At 46.3% G+C, this 26,526-nt stretch overlaps 1 pseudogene; it reads left to right on the top strand.

Moving 5' to 3' along the window:
• Positions 1–953: 953 nt before the first annotated feature.
• The window catches only part of LOC147733467 (uncharacterized), a 71,405-nt pseudogene continuing 45,832 nt past the window's right edge, over positions 954–26,526 (top strand).

Here is a 26,526-nt window from a genome sequence, read left to right on the forward strand (position 1 = left end):
TGCCATATAGAGAGGGAGAGAGATCCGGTCTCGTCCCTTCACCGCAGCGGAACTAGATGTTCTTGTGGCCGGTGTGCTCAGCCGCTACGAACAGCTCTACGGTGCACCCGGACAGGTGGTAAGTGCAGTGGTGTACTTGTTGTTGGGAGTGCAATGCATGTATTGGTGCTCATACACAGTAGTGACTTCCGTGGTGCGTATGTTTTGCAGAAATACCATGTTGGTGCCATTAGCGGAGTGTGCGTTGGCATCCATGTCCGTCAGGTTGACAGGCCACTTGCTTAGTAGTTGAGGGTTCAAGGACATGTCATAGAGGTCTGTGGTCCCATGGCATGACATGTGTGCAGATCTACAGGCACTTGCCCTGTTCGTATAATGTACATATTTCACGGCCACCACCGGTTCTTTGATGTGAGGATGACTGGTAGGGGTGGGACGTGTGCAGGATGGGTGCATATGTTCTTTGTCTGTAATGGAATTAGAGATTTGTTGTCCTTCAGTACGTGAATGTGGCACTTATACCTCTTTCCCTCTATTTCAGCTTGGCAGAGGGCACTGACCCACAGATGACGGAGATGAGTGGTGGCAATGCATCCGGATCAGAGATCACACACACGCAGACTGACACAGAAGAGGGCAGCCCCGGAGAGGGGGACAGGACCGTCCCTGAGGACTCGCATGTCGAAACACCATCGCCCTCATCTTCCGACAGTGTTGGTGAGTCAGCACTGTTGTCACAGACAGGGAGTGGGCAATCAACACCTTCGGTCGGGACACATCACACAGGTCCCACACTGCCACCAACAGCACCAAGTACTGCTTGTGCACGCAGAAGTCGGGGGAGCAGAGTGGCCTTCGGTGCAGGCACCGTTGCCCCTGCCCCGGTGACCCAAAGTGCACTTTGTGCTGAGGCTGTTGATCTGCTGCGACAGCTGTGTGTGGGGCAGACCAAAATGATCAATGCATTCCAAGACCACGATAGGAAGTTGGGGCAGGTGGTGGCATTCATGGAGGGGATGCATGGCGATCTTGCTGGTCTACACAGAACAGTTCAATCATTGGAAAACACTGTGTCTACTGCCATTGTACAGCCGCATAGACAGGGTGCTACTTCTGTTCCCCCATCTACACCACTTGATGTCTCAGGGGGGAGTGAATTTTCTGACCAGGACTCTTTTACAGGTTATTGCACTAGAAGCAGCCACAGGCAGCACGGCAGGGCACGGAGGGCACAGACACCATCTCCTAGGACAGGAAAATCTGTTACCAAAGACGACGTGAGCTACACTGCAGTTCACACACAGGATCACCAAAGGGGTGTTGGGGGAAATGGCTTCACATGCTACACAGGCATCCCACACAAAAGTTACTCCCAGGCAAGGGAAACTCCCAAGTCCAGGGACACTCCCTTGGACAAGGACACCACGAAGGCAAAGCCAACTCAAAAAAGCAGGGACACTCCCAAGGACAAGAACACTACTAAGGAAGGGGCGACTCCCAAGAGCAGGGACAAGGACACTACAAAGGCAAAGCCACCTCAAAAGAGCAGAGACACTCCCAAGGACAAGGACACTACTAAGGAAGGGGCGACTCCCAAGAGCAGGGACAAGGACACTACAAAGGCAAAGCCACCGCAAAAGAGCAGAGACACTCCCAAGGACAAGGACACTACTAAGGAAGGGGCGACTCCCAAGAGCAGGGACAAGGACACTACAAAGGCAAGGCCACCGCAAAAGAGCAGGGACACTCCCAAGGAAAAGGACACTACTAAGGAAGAGGCAACTCCCAAGAGCAGGGACAAGGACACTACAAAGGCAAAGCCAACTCAAAAGAGCAGGGACACTCCCAAGGACAAGGACACTACAGAGGAAGGGGCATCTCCAAAGAGCAGGGATACTCCCAGGGACAAGGTCGCTTCTAGAGACAAGTATACTACAAAGGACAAGTCTGCAGCCAGGGACAGGGCACCGTCCAGGGAACAGGGAAAGTCCAGAGACAAGACTCCTCCTACGGCAAAGCACATCCAAGGGACAAGGCTTCTCCCATAGACACTAGCACCATCAAGGACAGACATACATCACCCCTGGCTGCACTGAGGCTGATGTTGTCGAAGGAACGGGAAACAGATGTCTACGCGGTGGAGTTCCCCCATACCTCCACTCCCATCCACGCCCGTCAGAAGCAGAGGAAGGAGTACCCTGTTGTTGCATCCCCCATTACACATGAAGTAGAGGCCAGAAGGCAGGCACACAGCAAACGACAAGCAGGGTCCAGCACGTCCCCAGAGAGCAGATCCCCAGCAGCAGATGCTCCACCTTTGGTGGGTGATATTTCATTTGAGTCCGCACCACTTGCCAGTCCTGTCATGTCCAGGGTGCCCTAACATATCCCTAAGAAACGTAGACACACACCATTGACACCTGACCACCCCGATGTCGCTCCAGTAAAGCTATCCCCAGCTCCCAGAGCCACCCTGCCTCCTGGCCCATACAGCCCTGTGGCTCATCATTTCGGTGTTCCCAGTGGTGCATCAGAGGTTCACTCTCAGTTGTCAGATAGTGGCACTGTGTCTGTTGTTTGCTGTCATGCATCATGTAGTGGCACTGTCTCAGTTGTGCCCTACCCTGTTTCTGGTGCTGGCAGTGTGTCTGGGCTCTGGCTCATGTGTCAGTCACTAGAGCTGTGGCTGTGTCTCACACTCCTATTTCTGGTGCTGGCAGTGTGCCTGGAACGATGACTCATGTGTCAGTCACTAGAGCTGTGGCTGTGTCTCACACTCCTGTTTCTGGTGCTGGCAGTGTGTCTGGGTCGATGGCTCATGTATCAGTCACTAGAGCTGTGGCTGTGTCTCACACTCCTGTTTCGGGTGCTGGCAGTGTGTCTGGATCGAGGGCTCATGTGTCAGTCACTACATCTGTGGCTGTGTGTCACACTCCTGTTTCTGATGCTGGCAGTGTGTCTGGGTCTCTGGCTCATGTGTCAGTCACTAGAGCTGTGACTGTGTCTCACACTCCTGTTTCTGGTGCTGGCAGTGTGTCTGGGTCGATGGCTCATGCGTCAGTCACTAGAGCTGTGGCTGTGTCTCACACTCTAGTTTCTGGTGCTAGCAGTGTGACAGAGGCAAGTAGTTCAGGCAGCCCACCAGCTTCAGTGATGCAAGGTGTATTTCCCTTCACTCACATGTCCTTTGACTTTGTGTAGATTGTCCATTGTAACCAGCCTTGCATTGTTGTTGTCCCTGGGACGGGTACCTTCAACCACGTACTTGTGCTGCCTCTGATGTACCTGTTCTGTGCAATGGACTGTTGATGCACCTGGCCCCTCTCATGTGCTGCCTCTGATGTACCTGTTCTGTGTAATGGACTGTTGATGCACTTAGCCCCTCTCATGTGCTGCCTCTGATGTACCTGCTTTGTTGGCCACAATGCCCTGTTGCTGTTCTGATACTGCATTCTGCCCTCTCATGTGCTGCCTCTGATGTACCTGTTCCGTGCAATGGACTGTTGATGCACTTAGCCCTTCTCATGTGCTGCCTCTGATGTACCTGTTCTGTGCAATGGACTGTTGATGCACCTGGCCCCTCTCATGTGCTGCCTCTGATGTTCCTGTTCTGTGCAATGGACTGTTGATGCACTTAGCCCCTCATGTGCTGCCTCTGAAGTACCTGTTCTGTGCAATCGACTGTTGATGCACTTAGCCCCTCTCATGTGCTGCCTCTGATGTACCTGTTCTGTGCAATCGACTGTTGATGCACTTAGCCCCTCTCATGTGCTGCCTCTGATGTAGCTGCTATGTTGGCCACAATGCCCTGTTGCTGTTCTGATACTGCATTCTGCCCTCTCATGTGCTGCCTCTGATGTACCTGTTCTGTGCAATGGACTGTTGATGCACTTAGCCCCTCTCATGTGCTGCCTCTGATGTACCTGTTCTGTGCAATGGACTGTTGATGCACTTAGCCCCTCTCATGTGCTGCCTCTGATGTACCTGTTCTGTGCAATGGACTGTTGATGCACTTAGCCCCTCTCATGTGCTGCCTCTGATGTAGCTGCTATGTTGGCCACAATGCCCTGTTGCTGTTCTGATACTGCATTCTGCCCTCTCATGTGAAGAACCGGGTTTTAGAACCCAGCGGCGCCAGGGGAAACGCCTGATGTCTTCGAGTTCTCCTGTCTTGAGATACAGAGACACTGGACACTTCTCGGTGACGTCAAAGACCAAATTTATTGGCTGCAACCAGGAACAGAGGTCTACGAAGCACGACACGGGTGGTTCGCTAGAGACTGCACAATTTTAGTATTGCAATACATCGTCTTTTATGCCAAAAATCACATTCCTGACTAGCATCAATTATTTACGAACTGTCCAATCATACAGTGACAGTTCAGAAGGTATCGCATAACGACAAACCCACTTTCAGTTGTCCAGCTCACCATCAATGACAAAGCAAAACCTAACATTCTTGCTCGGACAGGCCGGACAAACCCATAATAAAAAGACCTCAACCCAAACCATAAATAGGCCATACAAGAAGGAACAGAAACAGATGAGAAGCAAGATAGAAGGGTGTGTGTGTGTACCATAAACTCAGAAATGTCCTGCTCTTTGATCAAGCAATACAGGGTGCTCTATTTCACTAAATTTGGTCGGCCGCGGCACTCCCCAAATGTTTGCCGGGCGACCAAAAACTATTTCATAGGGACTAAGTCCCACTCGTGAATGTACAGTCATCCTTGTTGACAGAAGTGCTAACGGCAAAGCATCGGGCCATTATAGACCAAAGCTCGCCTGAATCTTGGCCAGTTTTAGCTTAAGGGTGCCATTATAGCATTCTACCAAACCAGCACATTGGGGGTGATTTGCAGCGTGACATTTCTGTCGTATTCCTAAACCATCACACACTCTCTTCATCACTTGACCCACAAATTCACTCCCATTGTCACTCCAGACCATTCTCTGCAAACCAAACCTAGGGAAGAATTCCTTGATCAGGGCTTTAGCTGGGGACAAGGCAGTGTTATCTTTCAGGGGATATGCTTCTACCCATCTCGAAAAGGCACAAAGAACCACAAGCACATACTTTAAGTTGTTGCACCTCTCCGTGGGGATGAAATCTAGCTGCAAAACCTCGAACGGATACGCCGGAGATGCAAAATGACCAGCTGGAGTTGGAGTTCCCTTACCAGGATTGTACATCAAACAAACCATACAATTCTTGACCAGATTCTCTGTACACTTAGGAATTCCAACATTTTGCCATACTGGAGCCAACAACTTACAAATCCCTTTCACACTGATATGAGCCATTCCATGCGCCATTGTAACCACTGCAAGCATGTACGCATCAGGTAACAACCATCGCTGATGCTCTGACAACTCGACCCAACAACCATTCGAATCCAATTTACCCATACTCTCTCTCCATACACTCAACTCTTTCTCTGTAGCTTCAGCCTGAATAGACTTCACGCGCTCTATCGTATCTTCACACATACTTCTATCCGGAACCCATCTCGTCGGACCCGCAACATACATTCGACTCATCACATCTCTCGCTGTTTCTTTCACAACTTCATCTGCAGACGCATTACCACGACCAACATCATCAGTAAATTTCTTATGTGCACTGCATTTCACAATCGCAACTTGCAACGGCAAAGTAAGTGACTCAAGGAGTTCATTCACCAACTGACCGTGCTGAATCTTAGTTTCATTCGAAGTCAGGAACCCACGCTCTTTCCACAAACGTCCAAAACTATGAGCCACACCAAACACATACTGGCTATCAGTATACACAGTCACTCGTTTCCCTTTCGACAACACACACGCTCTTGTCAATGCTTTCAACTCTGCTGCTTGCGCTGAATTATGTGGGATAAGTGCAGCTTCAACAATCGTATGCAAAGTCGTAACAGCATATGCCGCAGTCGTATCACTATTCGGAAGCTTGAAGCATGAACCATCAACCCATCAACCCATAAGGTACCATCACACTCTGCAAGAGGAGTGTCCCTAAGGTCTATCCTCCCTTTCGATTCTTCCTCTGTCCTAAGAAAGCAATCATGCTGTTCAGGAACATCTGTCTCTACTGAAATTGGCAACAACGTAGCTGGATTCAACATATTGCATCTCTTTATGTGCACATGACTCGCTAAGAGTGTCAACTCGTAACCTGACAATCAAGCACTAGTTAAGTGCTGTGTCTTGGTCCTGTTCAACAAGGTATCCACTGTATGTGGAACCATCACAATCAACGTATTGTCCATCACCAAGCCAGCAGACTGTCGAATAGAAACAGCTGCTGCCGCTGTAGCTCTCAAACAACTCGGCAACGCTCTAGCTACCGGATCCAAAGTCAACGAGAAATACGCACATGGACGTTGCTTATCGCCAAACTGCTGTGTCAAAACTGACAATGCACATCCCTCTCTCTCGTGGACATAGAGTGTAAAAGGCTTACTGTAGTCAGGAGTAACCAACTCAGGAGCCGAACACAACGCATCGCGTAATTCTGAAAAACTCTTCTGACAAACCCATAATAAAAAGACCTCAACCCAAACCATAAATAGGCCATAAAAGAAGGAACAGAAACAGATGAGAAGCAAGATAGAAGGGTGTGTGCGTGTACCATAAACTCAGCAATATCCTGCTCTTTGATCTCTATTTGACCAGCTGCCTAACAAGGAACTGGCTCAACAAGGTTAGCTTCGGGCAATGGAGTCAGCTCGTTCAGGTCACACAGAAGTCAGCTAAAGGTGTACCTGTCCAAAGACTCGCTCGGCCGTAGTCATCGGCCTATGTGAGGGCAACCACAAAATGGCTGCCGTACACAAAATGGAACCTAAAGGTTCAGAACGAAATCCCTGAATACACAGTATATCCATGAGTCGCACATGACGAAAACACTCGTACATGCCGCACTCGTCATTCGCGGTCCGCTGATACCAAAATCGTCTTGATACAACGACCTTTATTGAACGGGTTCAGAATCACGGAACCTCACATGTGCTGCCTCTGCTGTACCTGTTCTGTGCAATGGACTGTTGATGCACTTAGCCCCTCTCATGTGCTGCCTCTGATGTACCTGTTCTGTGCAATGGACTGTTGATGCACTTAGCCCCTCTCATGTGCTGCCTCTGATGTACCTGTTCTGTGCAATGGACTGTTGATGCACTTAGCCCCTCTCATGTGCTGCCTCTGATGTAGCTGCTATGTTGGCCACAATGCCCTGTTGCTGTTCTGATACTGCATTCTGCCCTCTCATGTGAAGAACCGGGTTTTAGAACCCAGCGGCGCCAGGGGAAACGCCTGATGTCTTCGAGTTCTCCTGTCTTGAGATACAGAGACACTGGACACTTCTCGGTGACGTCAAAGACCAAATTTATTGGCTGCAACCAGGAACAGAGGTCTACGAAGCACGACACGGGTGGTTCGCTAGAGACTGCACAATTTTAGTATTGCAATACATCGTCTTTTATGCCAAAAATCACATTCCTGACTAGCATCAATTATTTACGAACTGTCCAATCATACAGTGACAGTTCAGAAGGTATCGCATAACGACAAACCCACTTTCAGTTGTCCAGCTCACCATCAATGACAAAGCAAAACCTAACATTCTTGCTCGGACAGGCCGGACAAACCCATAATAAAAAGACCTCAACCCAAACCATAAATAGGCCATACAAGAAGGAACAGAAACAGATGAGAAGCAAGATAGAAGGGTGTGTGTGTGTACCATAAACTCAGAAATGTCCTGCTCTTTGATCAAGCAATACAGGGTGCTCTATTTCACTAAATTTGGTCGGCCGCGGCACTCCCCAAATGTTTGCCGGGCGACCAAAAACTATTTCATAGGGACTAAGTCCCACTCGTGAATGTACAGTCATCCTTGTTGACAGAAGTGCTAACGGCAAAGCATCGGGCCATTATAGACCAAAGCTCGCCTGAATCTTGGCCAGTTTTAGCTTAAGGGTGCCATTATAGCATTCTACCAAACCAGCACATTGGGGGTGATTTGCAGCGTGACATTTCTGTCGTATTCCTAAACCATCACACACTCTCTTCATCACTTGACCCACAAATTCACTCCCATTGTCACTCCAGACCATTCTCTGCAAACCAAACCTAGGGAAGAATTCCTTGATCACGGCTTTAGCTGGGGACAAGGCAGTGTTATCTTTCAGGGGATATGCTTCTACCCATCTCGAAAAGGCACAAAGAACCACAAGCACATACTTTAAGTTGTTGCACCTCTCCGTGGGGATGAAATCTAGCTGCAAAACCTCGAACGGATACGCCGGAGATGCAAAATGACCAGCTGGAGTTGGAGTTCCCTTACCAGGATTGTACATCAAACAAACCATACAATTCTTGACCAGATTCTCTGCACACTTAGGAATTCCAACATTTTGCCATACTGGAGCCAACAACTTACAAATCCCTTTCACACTGATATGAGCCATTCCATGCGCCATTGTAACCACTGCAAGCATGTACGCATCAGGTAACAACCATCGCTGATGCTCTGACAACTCGACCCAACAACCATTCGAATCCAATTTACCCATACTCTCTCTCCATACACTCAACTCTTTCTCTGTAGCTTCAGCCTGAATAGACTTCACGCGCTCTATCGTATCTTCACACATACTTCTATCCGGAACCCATCTCGTCGGACCCGCAACATACATTCGACTCATCACATCTCTCGCTGTTTCTTTCACAACTTCATCTGCAGACGCATTACCACGACCAACATCATCAGTAAATTTCTTATGTGCACTGCATTTCACAATCGCAACTTGCAACGGCAAAGTAAGTGACTCAAGGAGTTCATTCACCAACTGACCGTGCTGAATCTTAGTTTCATTCGAAGTCAGGAACCCACGCTCTTTCCACAAACGTCCAAAACTATGAGCCACACCAAACACATACTGGCTATCAGTATACACAGTCACTCGTTTCCCTTTCGACAACACACACGCTCTTGTCAATGCTTTCAACTCTGCTGCTTGCGCTGAATTATGTGGGATAAGTGCAGCTTCAACAATCGTATGCAAAGTCGTAACAGCATATGCCGCAGTCGTATCACTATTCGGAAGCTTGAAGCATGAACCATCAACCCATCAACCCATAAGGTACCATCACACTCTGCAAGAGGAGTGTCCCTAAGGTCTATCCTCCCTTTCGATTCTTCCTCTGTCCTAAGAAAGCAATCATGCTGTTCAGGAACATCTGTCTCTACTGAAATTGGCAACAACGTAGCTGGATTCAACATATTGCATCTCTTTATGTGCACATGACTCGCTAAGAGTGTCAACTCGTAACCTGACAATCAAGCACTAGTTAAGTGCTGTGTCTTGGTCCTGTTCAACAAGGTATCCACTGTATGTGGAACCATCACAATCAACGTATTGTCCATCACCAAGCCAGCAGACTGTCGAATAGAAACAGCTGCTGCCGCTGTAGCTCTCAAACAACTCGGCAACGCTCTAGCTACCGGATCCAAAGTCAACGAGAAATACGCACATGGACGTTGCTTATCGCCAAACTGCTGTGTCAAAACTGACAATGCACATCCCTCTCTCTCGTGGACATAGAGTGTAAAAGGCTTACTGTAGTCAGGAGTAACCAACTCAGGAGCCGAACACAACGCATCGCGTAATTCTGAAAAACTCTTCTGACAAACCCATAATAAAAAGACCTCAACCCAAACCATAAATAGGCCATAAAAGAAGGAACAGAAACAGATGAGAAGCAAGATAGAAGGGTGTGTGCGTGTACCATAAACTCAGCAATATCCTGCTCTTTGATCTCTATTTGACCAGCTGCCTAACAAGGAACTGGCTCAACAAGGTTAGCTTCGGGCAATGGAGTCAGCTCGTTCAGGTCACACAGAAGTCAGCTAAAGGTGTACCTGTCCAAAGACTCGCTCGGCCGTAGTCATCGGCCTATGTGAGGGCAACCACAAAATGGCTGCCGTACACAAAATGGAACCTAAAGGTTCAGAACGAAATCCCTGAATACACAGTATATCCATGAGTCGCACATGACGAAAACACTCGTACATGCCGCACTCGTCATTCGCGGTCCGCTGATACCAAAATCGTCTTGATACAACGACCTTTATTGAACGGGTTCAGAATCACGGAACCTCACATGTGCTGCCTCTGCTGTACCTGTTCTGTGCAATGGACTGTTGATGCACTTAGCCCCTCTCATGTGCTGCCTCTGATGTACCTGTTCTGTGCAATGGAGCATTTGCAAAAAAAATAGGTCTAACTTTTTTAGGCACATTTTTAGTGTTGTGTGAGATGCCTGGATATAGTAACAAAACATATAGAAAACCACCCAAATACTGTCAGAAGGCACACTGCTTGCAGCACAGAATTCTGGATCGTGGTTCGAAATATATTTCCAATTTCATAGGCCATGTCTCTTGAAAATAATTCCTAGTTATACTTCTTTGGCCACATCCCTTTTAGAGACATCCCACCTTTTCTGTCCTGCTTAAAGCAGTGTCCCAAGCTCACCATTAACAAAAAATGCCAAAGTAATACCCTAAGAAGGTAAGATCCCTTGAGGGAGCGCCTAACCAAATTGGTTCAGGTCTACTTCTTAGCCAGAAGCATTCAAAAGAGAAAGCAAGCAGCACCCCAGTCATATCGCTCTAATGACAGGACTTTGGCATGAGCCTCCCTGAAAAGAAACCTTTTAAAGTAGTTGGTGGCAGTGGTGGCAGGAGGGTCTGCAACGTTAAATTTCTCTCCCATGAACTCATAAAGAAAAGAGGGATTTTTGGGGGTGATGAGTGATATGGTCTTCCTCAGGAGTTGATTTTCTCCTTATAACATGGTAAGGTCCTTACATCTGAACACAGAAGCCTGTGAAGCCAGAGAAAAGCCTCGGATAAAACTGTCATGCAACAAAGCCAAGGATGTTTACAATTGGTTTACCATTCAGTGTGGTAGAAAGGCCCAACAAACTCCACATTAGTAACCTGGGAAAAGGAGAAAAGAAGTGTGCATTGACTCTCTGAGCAATAAATTCTGATAAGTCCTAATAGTGTCTTCTGAACCACCAAGAGTAATTTTACAGTTCTTCACAGTTCTGAATGTATGACACAGGCACTCTGGTAAATCGTCCCTGCACAGGGATCATTGACAGAATAGCAGAACCAAGAATATTGTGAGAACTGAATATCCTGTCAAAAATATAGAGGGCCAAAATATCGAGAAGGGAAGTGAAACCAGATAAGTATAGATTTACTATTCTTAACTCCACATCTATGTACCTTGATGATATATATATTCATATAAAGTTTTACTATATTTCTCTCCACATCTATGTATCATCAAGGTACATAGATGTGGAGTGAAATATAGTAAAACTTTACTTGCTAAAAGAAACTTACCTTCACAATATTTCTGTCCTCCGTATTCTTAACATGATGTTTTGCTCATGATATTTTAGGGTCTGATATTCTGCGTAAACACCAAGGCACAGACATGTCCTCAAACTCTGACTTGCCGATATTATTGACGTTTTCGGGGCTAAATTGTATCTGATGTTCCGGCAGCAAGAAACATGTCAGGATATAGGTCATATGTCCGTTGGGAAATAAAAAGCATTTGGGTGTAATAACAAGCACTGAGGCTTTCAACTCATGAAGAGATGAACCCTAATATGATGGTAATTCTACACTGCTTGTGCTGAAATTCTGAGCCTTGTAGCACTGTGTGGCTGCAGACAGATTTTCAGGGGCAGATTTACAAGCCCCTTGCGCTGCCATTGCGTCTCTTTTTTTATGCAAAGGTGGCGCTGAATCTGCTCCATATTTACATGGATGCAGATGCATTACTTTTCTACAGGCTGCGTCTGTTTTCACCTGTGTGAGAATCGCCTGCGCCGCCTTAGATTTTAATTTATGGCATGTAGGCGTTCTGTCGGAAAAGCCTACCTTGAAAATGCCACAATGGTATTTACAACAATGCCTACACCTGCCAAACGAGGTGTAGGGATGACACATTGTCTGTGCCCAAGGGATCACACCAGCTGTAGTGACTTGACTGCAATATGCAATCAAGTCACGATGTAAGTGGTAGGCCTGGGTGTAGGACTACGCAACTACGCGCTATGCGAATTGCACGTAGCACAGTGCAAAAATGCGTAGCGTTGCAAGCATTCTTTTGCTTGCTCGCGGTCCTCAACGTCAAGTTGGCGACCGCGAGTGAGCAAAATAACATCCCGGCAGGACTTTTTCCTCGCTCGCGATCAGCAACACCAAGTTGCCGATCGCGAGTGTTGTGAGATTCTCAACGCGGGGAGGTCAGGTTTCTCATTGCGAGTGGTCACGTATGCTCGCAACTGCTCGCAATGAGAAACTACCAGTCCGCGTTGAGAAAGCTGTCGCTCGAGTACAAATCTACTCGAGCGGCAGAAAACGACGGCTTGCACAGTGCAAGATGTGGTTTGCACTGATTGCACAGTGCGGACAAGCATCAGGCACTGTGCAATCAGTGCGAACAGCATTTTGCACAGTGCACTACGCTGTTCGCGTAGCTTGCGTACTGCGAAGTGCACTTCTTGTAGCTACGCATTACGCTACTATGCAAACTACGCCCAGGGTTATAAGTGGGCCACTTAAGTTAAGTATATGCACATGTTATAATGTGTCACATTACGTTCTGATGTTACTATGCCTCACATCCAGGATCAATATGTTTGAGTGCAAAGTAACTTTGTCACCATTTCACGCTCTAACACATAGGTCCCCATTCAAAAGTCGATGTGTCTGTTAAAACTGACGCATAGTCTCTATATTGCTGGAGTTGCGTTGGTTTTCATGCCAACTCCAACAATGCACCAAAAAACCCTGCATCACGGTCCGCTGTATAGTAAATATGGCACATCCATGGTGACGCAAGAGTTTCTCCTGCAGGGACAAGAAAACTGACGCATCGCTGCTTTAACGCAACGCTGCGTCACTTCTGTAAATCTGCCCCTCAATGTATAGAGACCAATGCAAAACTGATGGGGGTCAATATGGACCAGTTCTCTAATGTAACTGTGTACTGTCATCTCTGAGCATGTGGCGCAGAAATGTGGTAAGGTCATGATATGCGAGGGTATGCGACTCCCAATAAAGACTGAAATGAATGACATTAATATTTAGAAGAATCTTCACCTAAAAATTATGGAGAGAAGCATCCACATCATGTGGAAAATGTAATCCACATGTTCTTTCACCAATTTACTAGGTCAGAAATGTGCTTTGAAATTGACCATTTTATATTCACCTTTACATACAAAGATCGCCGATCCTGTACAATCTTGCTTTATTTAATTATTTCTGCAACTTGACCTTGGCTAAACAACTTCAACAAAGTTCTACAGCATGAGTTGTAGACCTCATGCTGAATCTAGACACTGATCTTTGGGCTTCATTATGATGGCGATGGGACCACTGCCGTCCGGCCGTCAGTGCCTGTCCCACCTCCATAGAACCCTGCAGGACTGCCTGCTGCATCATGATGATGGGCGGATGAAGGGTGGGTGGAGAGATCGATCGCCATGCATTGGACTGGCTCAAGGAGCCCATCGGACCGTCGTAGGGACTGCAATCCCTACAACAGTGGCGGTGCCTGCTCAGGCACTGCCGTAGGGATTACAATGTCTATTCCCACTGGCTGTTTCATGGTGGTTAACCCGCCAGGAAAAGTAGGCAAAAAGTGACTTGTGGGCCTGAAGCGAGCCCCTCTTCCCCCATGGCACTCTGATATGGGCCCTGGGTGGCACCTCTGGTGCCTCCCTACATATCCCTTCACCATGTGGCAGGCAACTGCCACATGGTGCTGGGACATGTCAGATTTGTTTGTATGTATTGTGGCATTTGCTTCATCCCGCAGCACATGCTGCAATACAAAGAATACACATTGCAACTTCTGTGAAGGCAGTCGCATTGTAATGCGGCCGGCGGGACCTCTGACACCTAGTCGGGCCGTCCTGCTTCCACGTCTGTGTCAGACAGGCCCTTTGTATTTTAGCAAAGGCCAAAAACTTTGATTTATTTCTTGTTTTGGTGCTTGGCTCTGCCTGCCTAAATAATAATTATATTTTGTCCAGGTTATTTGTTCCATTCTTGTTTTAAAGTCTCATTCATTCTTTGATAGCAACTTGAAGCTGAGGAAAGGTGGCGTGTCAGCAATAACAAAACACTCAAATAAATGAACAGATACAGAAATACTATTGCCCTAAGTTTATGAAGAGCGACTGAACTTCCAGGTGGGTAAATCTTAAGCTTTATAAAATGTTTATAAAAATGCAATTTACTGAGGGAAATGCATTTGGAAATGTACGGTTTTGCGTGAGTTTCCCTACACACAACGTACTCATGTATGTGAATAGTTTATTCTGGTGACACAGAAAAATTATGGACGGAGGGCCCTTGCATCAAGCCACGGCCTGTGGAGGGAGTTACGGTGGGGTAGGGAGGCGGGGTGTGGGAGGGGCAGGGTGGGAGGTGCTAAAAACCGTAATTTGGATAATTGGAGGTAAGTAAACAATTTAAATAATAAAACGATTTTCATAGCGCGTACTGCATCACATTTTGCGAAAGAGGAAAAAGGAGGAGAAATATAGATATTTCTCCTCGTTGTGCTTCCCTTAGGCCTCCCGTGGGGAGGTGTAAGTTCATGGGGCTGCCTCATACTTATGATTTCTTGTAAATCTGGGGCAGTGTCAAAAAGCCAGGGATATTGCTGGGAATGACCCCAGCAACACCGATGGAATGCCCCTTTTACCCAGTTTTCTGTGTGAAAGGGGCATATATTTATGAGGACGTGAAAAGCCACGTAACGTTGCTTTATGTGGATATATATATATATATATATATATATATATATATATATATACACACACACACACACATATATATATATACATATATATATATATATATATATATATATATACACACACACACACACACATACATATATATATATATATATACACACACACACACAGACACACACACCAGTTGCACATTGAGCCACCACCCAAACGTCAAAAAAGTGACGTTCCAGCAATGGGAAATAGTCATGTACACACAGCCACAATACCGCCATAAACAGAGAAAAGTTAGAGTAGCTGTCAGTTTTGTTTCGCCAACATGCTTATGTTGTGATTCGTTGATACAGCATCACCGAGGTTCAGTGATGGAAAACTGAAAGCAAAGTAAATCAAAGAAGACCAGAATACTGCAGATGGGTCACAAAGACCAGTTGAATTAAGATCCCTAAATTATAAAACCACACCCATGTAGTAAGTAGATGTAAACTGTTCACATGTGCTGATACTACCCCTTGTCACGCGGTTGTGTCTCTACCTAACAACACCTAGCTGGTCGAACAATGCTCCTGATAAACAACTACTTCAGATCGGGGAAAACCTACCACACACAGAGGATTCTGAACCTTCACCTGCATAATAAACATCAAATTGAAGGCCGAGTATAGAATGAAGGCGCAAATATCAATTTACATCTGAGCCCAGATAATACGTTTCACATACTAACTCAGATATAAAGGATTTTTAATCACCTGTGCAATCTACACCTGTGGAATTGCCATTTTCCGGATTCATATTTGAGCAAAATTAGTAAAACATCTGTAAGAATCTTTTTCGACGATTTCCCTGAAAAAACGAAATATCGATTTTTTGGTGCTTGCAAAAATTGTTAAGGTTTTCTTGCAGGAGTAGTTAAGCACAGAGCTAATTAGACCCGCACTTAAGAACTTGACAGTTTAGGTCAGTGCAAAATGTATGACCTTCTGCTAATTTCACTAGTAGAATAAAAGGATTTGTCCCCCCCCCCCCCCATAAAAGTCACTGACCATGTTCTTCAGGTGTAAACTTGCCTAGGTATGGAGTCTTGTTCTTGACCGCTACTGATATTCTTGTCCAAGGACATGTTTCTCTGTTTTGCTTTACCTTAAATGCAAATAACACTTTTGTGAAGATACAGTCTTTTGAGCCCAGATCTCCTAATTAGATTGACATCACAACAGCGTTTAGTGGTTTGTTTCCCTTCATCATTTCATGTCTCCTTTCAGTCCCTGGGTCACCATTTTCATGTCTTCTCGTCCATTCACTTGAAAGCCATGCAGTCCTGTTCCAAGGCTACTTATCGGCCCTAATCAGTGCTTTATCCGCATCTCATTCTTAGAATTGTACTTATTTAATTTAAAGCATGTACATGAGTTTTATATTTTAGGAGTGACCCATGTCATGATGTTTTCTGTCTTGCAGTTTGTGTTTTAAGGTACTTCTTAAAGGCAGAAGGTGCCTTGAGCAATTCCAGTCTACAAGTACCAGAACATAATTGGAACGCTAGGACTGGATAAGTTACTCACTCATGAAGTGGGGCAAGTTGAGAGGTTTCAATTTATTCTCAGACTCGTCTGGATAAACTGAAAGGAAGGCGGAGGTTCAGCATCTATCTGTCAGCACATTGCATTTAAACCTGAATGTTTACAAAAAACTTGAAGAATTCCTTCACTGTCATGCGTGATATGTGTAAGATGAGAAGTTTTGTCATTAAAAGTATTTCCAGCTTCTAAATACAGGTAGGACAAGGTCACACTACCAGAGAGAGGTTGCACACTGCTTTGATGCAGAGTTATTGTGATATCTATGGATTGGATCACTTTATTTTAGTCTGAATTTTAGATCACTATTACCTGGACTTAGCAGCTGTTACAGAGTTTGTTTTATCAACATTTTCCTTTTTGTTTAACATGTCTTCATCCCTTTTAAGGTCATGTCCTTTCTTTCTCATATACTCCTCACTAAACCCACTGAGACACAACCTAGTAAGGCCTTAGCGACCTTCAGACACCTTTTTAAGTCCATTTCAGTAGAAAGTGCTTTATTCCAGAGAAATGGGTGTAGGACTATGTCTCTTTTGCCAATCAAACATACATTCAACTTTCAAGGCATTCTTGAGAGACGTTCATTTACTACGAAATTGTGGCAATCAAACTAAAATTAGAGATTTGCAACTGTTCTGTATCTGGAAGATAGATAGGGTCAGTTTAATGTCTGTTACCACGAAACTGTACATGATCAGCAGCTCGAAATCCTTCTGTCAGTTTTTTCAAAATAATGTTTTCTGACCTTTGATTAACTTTATTCGGCAAGAAAAATGCCATAGAAGTACAATAAAACAGGATAAAACAATATGCATGGTTTCAGAGTAAAATTTCCAGCTAGTCCCATTGAGGCTTGATATGGGGTTACGGTCCATTTCCGAGGAAATAGGACTGAAATTGATTCTATACTGGAACAAATTTGATATCCACCCGCACTTTAGTCTTATTTAGATGGCCTTAGAGATGTGCTGAGGATTCAAGGCGCACAAAACATTCCCTGGTTTAGATTTGTGAAAGAATCCCTTCTAAAGATCGGGCTTAGTGAGGACAGGACAAAGCAAGATGGCGGCCTCATAGTTACATCGCAGCGGATCTCTCCTGTGGTACTCGCTCACCCCCTACCATACTCCGATGGATGCTGCTTGTTTAGAGTTATCTGCAGGGGCGTGAAATTGTTTAAAAAATCTACTTGTCCAAGGGACAAAATTGTATAGAAATCTACTTGTCCTGCAAAAAAATATATTTGCCTTATCTCTTTACTGAATCAATAAGATAGACAGGCAAAAGTGTAAATTAGGTTGTAGACCGTGGGTTTTACACATTCAATACATTGAAGCTAACATTTGGGAGAACAGTGTCAACAAAGGTTGCATATTCGAATCAGAAATTCCAAGTATAATGTACACCATGGTAATGTGTGAGTCAGTATTACATATTTACAGGATAATATTTTTGCATAAGGTATTTACAAACAATATAAAACGCAGTCACATATCGGCTAGAACCAAGCTGCTACCCACAATGCATTTAAGATTCATGCAATACTCAGGGGTGGATATGAATGTGATCTGCGATTATGTCTAGATTAAGGTGTCCAGCTCAGGAAAGCAGGACATTTCTAGCTGTCCTGGGAAGGGTAGGAGACAATTCCTTTTGTCCAAAGGGACAGGTCTTCAGATTTCATCCCCACTTAGTCTTCAGATTTCAGCCCCACTTAGATCAAAACATCATCTCTGAAAGTGTGTAAGGTTTTCATTTGGATGACTCAATCTTTGACACTGTGATGCATAAGAGGAAGTTTGGGGTGGGGAGGCACACTTAGACCTATGCTGTAAAAGTCTTACCAACATTACACAGTCAGTCCTAGAAGCATTATTAGGGAATGAAGTGCCCTTTGCAGCTGCATGTGAAATAAATCACTAAGCTTGAATCTTTACTGCACCAGAGACGTCTATCTAAGCATCTCAAAGAAAGAATCTGCAGCAGCTCGAAAGTCCACTTCAATACATGTTTGCTGGTCAGTATTATCTTCCACCAAGCCCAAGACTCAATTTGTTATACAGGCTCATAAACAGTGGCAGACACTCCTTAAGGACACCATAAACTAACAGTTGAGGTCAGTGGTGAATTACCCTGCCCCAGCTTGCTATATGGAACCAATACAAGGGCAGTTCATATACTGAACTGCACATGATCTAAAATAACATGTCAGGTGACTTGCTTTTTCAATAAAGTATACAGCGGTGTAAGAGGAAACCCAGGAAAAACATGAGGAACGTATCTTGCAGGACAGGGGTCTATTAAAAAAAAGCCAGAAGTAAAAACGGTTTTGTTTTCAAAACATTCCCCAGTTCAGCTGTAAACTAGAGACTGATCTATCAAACTGTGGGGGCATTTTGAGCGGGTATGAGTGCAGACATCGTAGAGGTGACCATTCACAATAGTTTGTGAATCGTTTTTACTTTCAGAATGGAGAACAGTAGGGAAGGAAAGTGGAGGGATGGTGGTTTTACATCAGGGGTTTGAGAGGGGACAGCGGTGAGCATCCAAATGGGAGCAAAAGAAAGAAGAGTAAACGTTGTCTAGAGATGTTTGAGGATTTAGATCCAAAAGAAGAGAATGAAGGTGAATTAGATGGGGAAAGAGACATAACATGAGGTTTAGACTGAGCACAAGACCAATGGCAGAAGGTTGAGACAGCAAGACAAAGACAAGTTGGACAGGGAATTCGAAAAATGACAGCGTGCTGAGATAGTAAACAAGAAAAGGAAGTGTCATTAACACAAGTTGATGTGGTTGGTGTGTTAAGTAGGGAAGCTTCTGTTGGCATTTTGTGATTTCTGATAGAAACTAAAGCACGCAGCATAAGAACAGCATAAGCACAATTTCACTTTCTTCTGCTGCATCTCCGGAGAGGTTTGTAATGCTAGCTCTTTCTGGGTTTCGCAGCTTTTAACGGGACATTCTACATGTAGTCTATTCACTTGCTTTGCATGTGATTACTTTCCAATAGCATAAAAAACAATCCTTCCTCACTGCCTTGGGGTACAGATCGTATCTCTGTAGTGCCATTTCAAGCACTGCTCCCTTGCAATGTAGCTGTAATATAGAATCCAGGGCATAGGCTAGAGAAAGCCGGCACAACACAGAGGACAGACTTCTAGGTCCAGAGAGGCATTTACAGCCTGAAAGCCACAAGTCTTGCTGTTGTGAAGCAACAGAGGGCCTCACCAACCTACCTACCCTAAGCAGGATTTATTTGGACACATTTACGTTACTATGTCCGCTTTACTCTGAACACTTTTAAGAAGTCCATTTCTATGTACTGCATAAACACACTATCCAGCCATACATGCTCCTTTGTTTATTTACCCCTCCCGGTACATTTGAGGTAACCATTCCACATACCTGCCTTATCTTAGCGTGCAGTGCACCAGCTTCTTGTGGCTTATCAGCTTCCAAATGAGAGTACTGAGCCTCTAACCTAGACTCACCCCCACTTAGCTACATTGTGTGATCCTGGACAAGTGTTTTCTTTTTCTGGCCCTCCATTTCCTAATCTTGCAAGATTAGCAGTGTTCACATAAAGGTTTACTCATTTTAATAAGTGCTACTTAAAAATGCAGTAAATTGATAAACAGCAACAGAGCACTGTTTTTAACCCTAACTTTAAAAGTGTTTGCTAGGGGTAGTAGGGACAAAGAGAGTTTTCAGAGACTTGCCTGTTATTGTTGTAAATTTGGTAAAATGTGGGATATTGGAACGCATGCTGGCACGCCTGTTTTCAGTCAGACCAGAGCTATAGTCAGGGCCACTGGAATTATGCAGCAAGAGAGGACGAATTTATGTGGCAGGGTTGAGTATATTATGCAGCAAAAAAAGGCAAAGTATGTGACATAATTCGGCACATTTTGTAATAGTATTAGTTTATTATTTCATCATTTTCAAACTTGGTAAACCCTGTGGGCATTGGTTGCAACTCATTAGTATGAGGTGAACATCCAAATACAGCAATAATCAACAGAAAGGTGACCAGTCCAGCTTTACAAAGAGGCTTCCACTGCGCGGCAAAATGCGCAAAGTCGCATTTTTAGTAAATTTTTTATCGTTTGAGCTAGAAAAAAATTGTGCAGCAGATGATGGATTATGTGGCAAATACTGCGGACGTTCGATCACAATTCCAGTGGCCCTGGCTATAGTCAGTGTGAAGGCCTGAGGTTGCATCATGTGGCAGATGCTAATGGATGGCATTTCTACTGACTTAAAGAAATCACCCCTAGTCTAGCGCCCCAGTGCTGCTTTAAAGTCATGCTTGGCGCTGCACAGAACAGCATATAAAGCCTCTCAGCTTCAGGTGCAAGATTTTGGTGACATCGTATCACAGACAGTAAGGTTTGGGCTTTTAGTTTGTGGTAAACATATCACTGCAAACCTGCCTTCTGGCAAACTCTGCCTTGGCGCTTCTGTTTTCTTTTTCTGGCCTCCAATTCCTGTGTGCTGGTGAAGGAAAAAATGCAGAGCCATAGGGGAAAGAAAAGAGCATAGTGCAGACACTGGTTTACAAATTAGAGGCTCGTGAAAATGAAAGCAACAGAGGTGGCCTGTGGGCTGCACGAGAGCCCCACAGGGAAAGTAAGGTGCTTTAATGTAGATTTGGTTGACACTAAAGAGGCTGAGACTTCAACCACAGACAGCAAGCAATGTGCGAAGAGAGGGGCCCAAGAATTGCATGACAAAAGAAATCCAAGCACTTTAATGCAAGCCTCGGTTGCGAGGAGAGGGGAGGGGAGGGGAAGGGAGAGGAGGTGAGAGGAGGGGAGGGGAGTGGAGGTGAGCGACCTGGGTTCAGCACAGAGGCCCAAGGGTGCAGCCAAGAAAGGGCAGCATCAGAAGGGTGAATTAAGTTTTTTTTAAAAGTCGGGTAAAAGCAAGGAGCAAAGAAGCTTGTCTTCTACCTGCCATTGCTGGAAGTGTTCTCCAGCTGCAAAAGCTCCATGTGGAAAATTCCGTGCTGGGCTATATAATCAAAAATAGGCTCCTCTTCATCCTGCTATAAATTGTGTCATGACTCGTGTGCCTGGGTTAGGTGATTACACTGAGGACGAGACACGGACTGCTAATTTGAAGAGGTCAGAGGATAGTTTGATCTCAGTCCATAATTTACCATCTACTTGCCCTTCGGACAAAACAGTAATTAAAACTTCTTGCCCTTGCAATAAATCTTAATGTCTCGGGCGTTGGGCGATACAAATTACCCATCCCTGTATCTGTGCCGGGGGCTCTAGGCTGACGGCCCTCGCGCTGCGTGGCTCTCCTTCTTAAGTGGCCAACACGGTATGCTGGCTGAATTCCTGGCGCCAGGAGACGGCAGGATTGCAGACTGCTGCTCTTCAGCCCTGGAGCTTGCTGCACAATGGTGTCTCTTCATTTTTGGAAGGTGGGCGGGACTTACCAGAAGATTTACTTGGTGATGGCTAGCTGCAGCTTCAGTACTGTCTGGGTGGCTGCCTGTGCCGAAATGCCACCAAAACCTGCAAAACCCCAGAAAGACATGGAGAAGCACTTTCTTCTTCGGCAAGACTTGCTGCCCGTGCAATGGCTGGCAGACAGGACTCTCCTCCTGAACAGATTGCTGCTAGGCTAGGTAAGCCAACTGACCCTCATGTGGGGACGCACAGGGTAGAAAGTATGGGGGCAGGAAAGAGGAGGAATCAAGTTGGTATCAAAGGTACCAGGGGCACCAAGTCTTCAACAAAGCAAGCAGCTCCATCACACCCCACCTGCGCAACGTTATCAATCTCTCCCTCGAGACCGCGACCTTCACAGAGAGCTGGAAACACGCCGAGATCAACGCCCTTCTCAAAAAACCTAAAGCAGACCCAAGAGACCTCAAGAACTTCCGGCCCATCTCTCTAATCCCCTTCCCAGCCACGTTCATCGATAAAATCGTCAATAGGCAGCTAGCCCGATAACTCGAAGGAAAAAGAATCCTGGACCCTTCCCAGTCAGGGTTCTGCAGCAACCACAGCACCGAGACTGCCCTTACCGCCGCCACCAATGACATCAGGACGCTGCTGGACAACAGCGAGACCGCAGCACTCATCCTCCTAGACCTCTCCGCCGCCTTCGACACCGTCTGCCACCTCACTCTACGTGCACGCCTCCACGCTGCAGGGATCCGAGACAAGGCTCTGGAATGGACCACTTCCTTCCTCTCCGGCAGAACCCAGAGCGTCTGCCTCCCCCCATTCCGTTCCAAAGCCTCCGAGATCATCTGCGGCGTACCCCAGGGGTTCTACCTCAGCCACTGTTCAACATTTACATGGCTCCGCTCGCACACGTCGCCGACAGCATGACCTCAACATAATCTCCTACGTCGACGACACTCAACTAATCCTCTCCCTCACCAAGGGCCCCATCACCGCCAAAGCCAACCTCCACGAAGGAATGAAGGCCGTCGTCGACTGGATCAGCCGCCTGAAGCTGAACTCGGACAAGACGGAGGTCCTCATCCTCGGCTCCAACCCTTCAGCCTGGGACGACTCCTGGTGACCGACGGCACGGAGGGCAGCCTCGACACCCACCGACCACGCACGCAACCTGGGAATCATCCTCAACTCAACGCTCTCAATGACCAAGCAAATCAACGCCGTCTCCTCCTCCTGCTTCAACAAGATACGCATGCTCCGCAAGATCTACAGATGGATCCCGACAGATACAAGAAAGACAGTCACCCAGGCCCTCGTCAGCAGCAGACTCGACTATGGAAACGCCTTCTACGTGGGAGCCCCGACCAAGCTCATCAAACGACTACAATGCATTCAAAATGCCTCTGCACGACTGATCCTCGACGTACCACGACACGGCCACACCCCCCCCACTTGAGAAACCTGCACTGGCTCCCCATCAACAAGAGGATATCCTTCAAGCTCCTCATCCACACACACAAAGCTCTCCACAAGATTGGCCCAGCCTACCTCAACAGACGGCTCTCCTACATCCCCAACTGCCAGCAACGTTCCGCCGACCTCTCACTCGCCACCGTCCCGCACATCCGAAGAACAACCACCAGCTGGAGATCCTTCTCCCACCTCGCTGCCAAGACATGGGAGATCCTTCTCCCACCACTCAGCTTACGACAGACCCAAGACCTGCTGACCTTCAGGAGGATACTCAAGACCTGGCTGTTCGATCAGTAGCCCCACCCCCCTCCCCAGCGCCTTGAGACCCTCGCAGGTATTTAGTGTGCTTTACAAATGAATGATTGATTGATTGATTGACCAGGGCAAATTTGGGCATGGAGGAAGGAGCCGTAGAGCTTGCTAAGGATGCCCTGTCTACACCACAGCTGCAGCCTGTAATTACTGAATTGTTTGCTATTAAAAATCCTGGGGGAAGGCCAAGTCACCCGGGCATTATTTAGAAGTAGGGTGACACAGGTTTTTGTGCTGCCAAGGGCCCTGTTGCCTAGGCAGGGAAAGCCTTAGTGTCCGAAGCAGACCAGGCTGATTCCAGCGGGACGTCACCAAAGCCATGTGAACAAACCTTGTATGAAGGGCTGGGTGACTCACTGAGTAACTCTATCGTGGAAGGACAGGCCTCTCTATCTGAAGGTGCTGGAGACAACTACATCCCTCAACCTGTCACTCTCGAGGGGGCAGTGTACAGCAAGAAGGGCGGCAGCAAGTGGCATAAGACAGATCAGTGCGGAGCAGTGGCAGTGAATTATCTGACCTTGGATTGGGTTGATATATTTTTCTCCCTGAAGGATGGATCAGACTGAGAGACCCCCAACTCACATTTCAGCGAAACAAGTGGCACTAACTCTTCAACCTCAGTGTACAGCACACTGGAAGTACCTGAAACGGTGGTCAAGCACCTGAAGAACCAAAAGGCCCGTAAAGGTAGCACAATCCCTTGGAGTAGGAGCACAAAGAATTCGATCGGCAGCAGCCTGAAATGGGACTACTCCCATACTAATATGGTTGGGACTCCAGAAGAAGCAGCAGCCCTGACAGTTATAGCTGCATCCGCTGCACAGCCACCTGCGACCATGTCTGTAAACTCTGAGTTAAGCTTAATTTTGAAGTCCATTAAAGAACATCGGGCTGAAACACGGGCAGATAATAAAAAGGCAAGACATGCAACAAAAAAACTGGAATGCGCCATTCGGAAGGTGGGGAAGGCATGTTCTGAGATTGGGAGCGCCTAAGCTGTGTTGAGGACAGGACCACAGCCTTGGAGAAAGAGGTCACAGAGGTGTTAGATCAAGTCAAGATGCATGAGTCCCAATTAACAGATGCACAGTGAAAGCTGGAGCATATGGCAAACCGGCAATGTAGGAATAACCTTCTGTTTCTTGGAATTGATGAAGGTCTTGAGGGGGACAATATACGCTCCTATATGCTGGAACTTTTAAAGACTGCCTTTCGCAAACTCCCAGAATGGGACTGAGCAATGGAAGTGCAAAGAGTACACTGGTTCCCGATAAACCGTAATAAACCAGTCCAGGCTGGCAGGGACTCAAGACAACCAAGGGCTATCTTAGTTTTTTTCTGTATTGTTTTGCTTCACCAATCTATCTTTGAGAAAGCCCGCCCGGATAAAAGACGGACATACCTGGGAATATCATTTTTCATGCGCCCTGACTTTTGTCATATAGCGGTGAAACGCCTGTGGCACCTGCGGCAGGTGATTAAACCTTGTCAAGAGGCAGGCTATGAAGCATATCTACTGGCTCCCACCAGACTGAAAACTATTGTCAGAGGCTCTGTTAAATTCTTTACATCGGAAGTTAAAGCCAAAGATTCTCTGTTTCTGGGATTGGCGGGCAGTAGTAATGTATAAATGCTGGGGCCCACTCTATGAGTGGGCCTGATCATCGTAATATTAGGAATGGCTATCCTTTTTCTGCTGTTTTTCCCCTTTATTTCTTTTCTCTTTTTCACTGGGCGCTGTCTGATGTGTGAGTGTGGGGGGGTACATCTGAGAGGGGATGGGAGAGACCCTCAAGGTGCCAACCTTCGGTCTCCATCACACAGACCCGTTTGGTCTGGCTGCTTTCACTAGTGGGGGACGGTGGCGGGAGGTGTGTGGCTGAGGGGGCGTGGGGGCTTGTCAGGAAGGAGGAGGGGGTGGGAGTGGGGGCAGTGGCTGGTGGTGTAACTGTGTGATAATTAATACACAGCAAGTGGATGTAAGTGTAAGTGTGACTATGTATTTTTCTTTCTCCAAAAAACAGCGGCACTATGAATATGGATATGAACATGGATATAGACAGGAGAGTGGGTGGTCAGCAGGTGATTGTAAATCAGATCCCGTATAAAATATTGGATTGTGCAGTAGTATGGCATTTGCTTTACCAGGGAGATATCTTTGGGTGGCTTTGACAGCTTCTATGAGCTGTTGCTAGATTACGAACTGCTTCCATTAACATCTGTGGGCTTAATGATTAAGTTAAAATAAGGCGTGTAGTAGAGGGATTAAGCTTTTTAAGAGCAGAAGTGTATTGTCTACAAGAAACCCACATTGCTAGTAATGACAGGGCTCTCCAGAACACTTTTGACTTAAAGGCGGTTAATCATATGACACAAGAAACTAGTAAAACGAAATGTTATTACCAACTGCCTTAACGCTGCAAATTAGTCGGGAAGATGGGCAATAATGGAATGCAAGCCGGGTAGTGGGTCGTTTACTCTATGTACAATGTATGCCTCAGTATTAGACAATCCCAGTTTGTTTAATTTTTTGGCAGCCAAACTCCCTTCTTGGCCTAGGCCATTTGTTGTTTGGGGGGCTTTAAATTAAATGGCTCCAGGGGGGCTATGCAGCAGTGAAGATAGATATGCTGGGCACAAGCCACAGTCTTTTGAATCCCTGAGCCGTTTGCAGAAGGAACTAGGGCTGAGTGATGTGTGGGCTTCCTTGAAGGCTCCTGATCCAGGATACACTTATTACTCTGCTCCCCATGGCAGTTTTGCCAGGCTGGACTATTTTTTTGTATCCCAGTGTTGGCTAGAGGGGCTCAATTGAACTATCTCCCAGAGCAATGTCTAATCATAACCCAATTATCTTTGAGCTTTCTAGAACAGGG

This window comes from Lissotriton vulgaris, chromosome 2_1, assembly GCF_964263255.1.
Source record: "Lissotriton vulgaris chromosome 2_1, aLisVul1.2, whole genome shotgun sequence".
Lineage (NCBI taxonomy): Eukaryota > Metazoa > Chordata > Amphibia > Caudata > Salamandridae > Lissotriton > Lissotriton vulgaris.